Source organism: Palaemon carinicauda, chromosome 15 (assembly GCF_036898095.1).
Source record: "Palaemon carinicauda isolate YSFRI2023 chromosome 15, ASM3689809v2, whole genome shotgun sequence".
Taxonomy (NCBI): Eukaryota; Metazoa; Arthropoda; class Malacostraca; order Decapoda; family Palaemonidae; genus Palaemon; species Palaemon carinicauda.
This window is the reverse complement of record NC_090739.1, coordinates 47,066,132-47,071,131: the sequence shown is the minus strand read 5'-3', so window position 1 is coordinate 47,071,131 and position 5,000 is coordinate 47,066,132. Positions and strand designations below refer to the sequence as shown.

Here is a 5,000-nt window from a genome sequence, read left to right as displayed (position 1 = left end):
GCGTGTCGCATAAGATTTCTCATAATTCAGACAATCAGTTGTATCTTCCCAGACTGTACTATACTACATGTAGTACTAGGAATGCAGTTAATTATAACCTTGTTCCATCCATCATAAGGCACAGTTCTACATAGTATTCTAAAAGTTTTATTACAGCTGTGACCATGTTTTGCAAGGATCTTTCTTATCTGGTGGTTGAATGGGTGGAATTTCTTAAGATTAAACTTTTCTGTGGAACAGGTTGACATGTCTCGTTTTACATCTTTTATATGACTAATCTATTTCAATATTGTTACTGATTTTAAAATATTTTGAATATTTTATACCATATATATTTACATAGAGTTCATTTTTATTTCCTAATTTTCTTTAATCACTGAGTTCCTCTCCTTGTTGGAGCCCTTGGGCTTGTAGTAGTATGCCTTTTCGACCAAGGTTGTAGCTTTGTAGTAGTAATATATAATATTATTATTATTATTATTATTATTATTATTATTATTATTATCATTACTATTATTATTACTACTACTACTACTATTATTACTATCTTTATTACTATTATTATAACAAATAACATACCTATAATTTGGAGCATATGAAAATATGTAAAACCTGGCTGTCCTTAAATAGTCACAAGTGTGCGCTAATAAAAACTTTTAAGTGTTGCTAAGCATAATATAAATATATGAACCCAAGAGAGAGAGAGAGAGAGAGAGAGAGAGAGAGAGAGAGAGAGAGAGAAGTGCGTTCTAATATCACTTCAAATTGTAATCGAGTTTTCCTAAGAGTTGCAAGATCCATCTTGATCATATGGACCTAAATTATATGAAAAACTTTAGTTCTAAAAGTATAAATGTTATCATTGTGTTTATATCAAATAAATTAGCAATGCTTACAAAACGCGCCACGATAATATTTCTCTGAATTCGGTGCCCAACGAAATAACCAGCCTTTCAAACAGCAATTTCGAAAAGCCAGTTTTAAGTGTGATTTCTTGATATTTTGCAATACCAACATCGCGATCGGTTCCAGTAATATTTATTCTTGTTTCATGGTGGAATTGGGAAGACTTATGTTTCATGATTTGCTTAAATATTTGTGTTAAATTACTTTGACCTACTAAAGGTATTTTTAAAAGATTTATATACTTTTGAAAATATATAAACACACAATTGAAATAATTTTCGGTTGATATCGTATAACAGGTAAATCTTTGGTTTAAACCCCAACGCATACTAACCCTTGAAAACATCTTAAAGTTTGATGCACAAATGCGCTTTCAAACACCTGAACAGGTTATGAAAAAAAAATAATTTAAGGATCAGAGGAGATACCAAATTGCTCATAAATACTAAAATATTAAGGACTATTCTTTACTTCCGCAAATGCTTGATTAACTAAAGCATGAATATATCATTATGTAAATGATATTTTTTCTTAAATATTAAATGATTAATATAGGAGACCTTTGAATTATGCAGATGTGGAATTCAACGTAATATCCAACCGTATTTGATGAAATAAGTATAGAGGAATAATAAAAATTATATCAAATGTGCATTCATGTTGAAGTAGGAGCGTTATTTCGGTAAAATTTTCCTTTGCACTCTCCATCTGACCACTATATTCTAAATATCATAGTACAGATATTTTATATTAAATATTGCCACTAAGACATACAAAACTCTACGGGAGTAAATCGCGCAATCCTAATGTAGATCTTCAAATTTTCTCACTTTAGCCATACTTACCAACAACTAAATACAACAGCAATCTTCAACGACTTGATAAAACCTTTCAAGATAATAGACATTGTTGAGAGTTAACTGTCATCTCAAACACAGAAAGTATACGAATTACATCAAATGTATTTTGTTTGTAAAGTTTCAATGTAATCTCTCATAGAACATTTCCGCAAAAATCTAGCATTAGCAACTTATGCAAGTATCAAATGGCTATAATTCAGCTCTTATAGCTTTATTATACGAACAAATGATATAATAATTTTTCAGATATAATCATCATAACTTTTGTTAATTAGATTCTAAAATATGAAATGATATGTGACATTTCATAAAAAAGAAATCTTCTCACATTTCGTTTACACATAAGTCAAGTACATCATTTTTACAAAGAAATTCTCCTAAATAACTTCAAGGATACACTGATGGCGTGAATAATGACAAGCCTTCTCATCGCCATGATGAATAAAATGATACAATCATTACTCTACCGTTACCCACGATTTTCTCTCTCTCTCTCTCTCTCTCTCTCTCTCTCTCTCTCTCTATGTATATATATATATATATATATATATGTATATATATATATATATATATACACACATAAATATGTATATATATCCACTTTGAAACTGTTATGATTTTGATATGTATAGTTTTACATAAAAATTCTCCACCAATGAATAAAATAAAATCAAAGATTATTTTCAACTTTGTAAAATTGCTAATATTCCATTTAAACTTCGCAAGACCAAAATGCAGACGTAAGAAAAAGTAGGCAGGATGTCAAAATTCTGATGAGGCCTAAATAATCCTGTGTTCTTATTCTGTTACACTCAACCAACCCCCTTTTCCACTCATGTTTCGTTATTACCGCAGTCTTGCCCTGTGTCCCTTGAGCATCCCGATCAACCACAATCTTGTCTCCTGGTCCGGATTCAAATCCTTATTTAAAGAAATCCACGAGACCAATTACTTATTTACAGTACCTGTATAACAAAAATAAAGAGATGAAGATAACTGAACTAATTGGCATCAAAGGGGTTCATGTAGTGTTCATATACTAAAACTTGAAATTTCTTAAGAAGTTCGTTATAGATTTGAAGATGAAGAATGTCTAAAGAACTTAGAGTAGGGAATAACCATATAATCATAACTGGATACGAGAGAGAGAGAGAGAGAGAGAGAGAGAGAGAGAGAGAGAGAGAAAACAATTGGCAGAACTATTTCCGGGCCACGAAAAGACCTGATAGACTACCAAATGACATTAACATCAACAACAAAAAATAAGATATAGTTTAATTTATGTGTTTTATTCGAACTATACTTACCTTTGGTCAAATTTTGTTATTTAAAACGATTTAAAGAAGTCAGCTGAACTGAATGTATAGATAAAATACAATTAATATTCAAGGATATCAAATCTAAAAAAAAAATGAGTCGAACGAAAACTCCCTTAATAGTCATTTCTAATAATGAATTGAATCTACGTCGCCAATCCATTATATAGCCAATCCGTTCAGCTGTTAAGTCTAACGGTTTCATAGGTTGCTGTGACTAACTACTCCATCTGGCCAGGATATGACTCACGAACACAGAGCACCCAATCAAAAAATCTGACGTAACAATGATGTCACTGAAACGTCACACAGTTACCATGTCTCGTCGTAAGGCAATCCAGACGAGACTGTTTTATAAATAGATTACAGCATGATATTCAATTCATTGTTATTCCTCGAGGAGACATAATTGAAATTGCAAAAGAGACGCCCCTCAACGAAATGGAAGTTCCATTGGTTAGTGATTGTGAGACAGCATGACTCAGTCCAAAGTCAATCCATGTGGTTTAACTAATAGGGGATCAATCTATATTTTCAATCCCTGTGCTGTTCAGTTAAATTAAATCAGAGCAGCCTTGTTACAAGAAATTTATTCTCCTCGTCGTTATGATAACAAATTTGAGTTTTATCAACACTTGCTTTAAAGGGTAGGAAAAAAAACTTTATTCACACATCATCCGGATATCAGGATTTCTATGGTTAAACATTGACAAGCGGACAATGTGTTGATCAAGATTCTTTTTTTTTTTTTTTTTTTTTTTTATAACTTATTCAAGATATTCGGGAGACAAAACTCATGGAAAATGCATTTCTAATTTGATATAAAAAGGTAAAAATTACCCAAACACTTTATTACGATTTTCATTTCATAGCAACTTTCTTCGCGCACAAACCATATGATGTACATTTGCACCAAAAGTCTAGGCTAATTATTAAGCAATATAAATCTAATAATGCTTATAAGATAAAATTTTCTTAGTGTACGCTTTATAACTCTAAACATTCGCGCAATATCACCCCGGGAATAAAATCAATGGCCTTCACCTTTTATGACCTTTCCGGAAGACTGGTTATTTGAAACCTCGAGACACTGAAAATACTCATCAACAACCACACTTCCTGGGTGAAGCGGAAGTACAAAACCCGTCATGATGATAGGATCCTATATTGTATTCACAGTGACTAAATACCAAAAGTAAGCTGTTTGACAGGTCTCCCCAAAATCTTTATAATAACCTATGACGATGTTGCAACGAGTAGTTCTCAACTCATCCACGGAGAACTTTCGCATCTAAAGTCTTTATCGATATACGGTTAAATTAAATTCTAACGGTGATCATTAAAGGTAATAATCAGAGAGTCTCGCCAAACCATCTAATTTAATTTTACGATTCCATTTCCTTGCACTTTAAAAACATGATGAAAACGAAAGGTGATGTGCCCATTATTCCTCTAAGAATATTTTGGCAGGGACACCTCGTCCTGCAACATTCTCCCTCAACTATCTCAAGTCTTCAACCGATCAAAGGGCCAGCTAAGCTACAACTAGTTCCAATCAGTTACCGTGCCTTGCTTGTACCCCCAACCCCCAACAGAGAACCCCCCCCCCCCCCCAAAAAAAAAAAAAAAAAAAAAAACCTCGATCGTCTCTTTTCGTATGTTTTTATGTTAATATTTGCCGAAGTTCTCCTCAATTCAGGTCGAAACAAATATCGCTGTAAGCCAGATAAAAATTAGAAATTGAAGTTTTAAAATCTTTATTGGAATTCTGCTTCATTGCGCAGTAATAACTTGAAAACTGGTTTACACCGGTTTTTTAATCTTCATCCGGTCCATCGGAGGGCAACTTTGGCTTGTTTGTGTTTTTGCTAGGTTGAGCCAGGCTAAAATTCGCTGCAATTTCAATGCAACCCAGAGG

At 32.7% G+C, this 5,000-nt stretch overlaps 1 protein-coding gene across 1 annotated transcript in view; it reads right to left on the bottom strand.

Annotated features, from left to right (window-relative positions):
* The window catches only part of LOC137654602 (chloride channel protein 2-like), a 330,894-nt gene that overhangs the window by 202,206 nt on the left and 123,688 nt on the right, over positions 1-5,000 (bottom strand). The window lies entirely within an intron of this gene.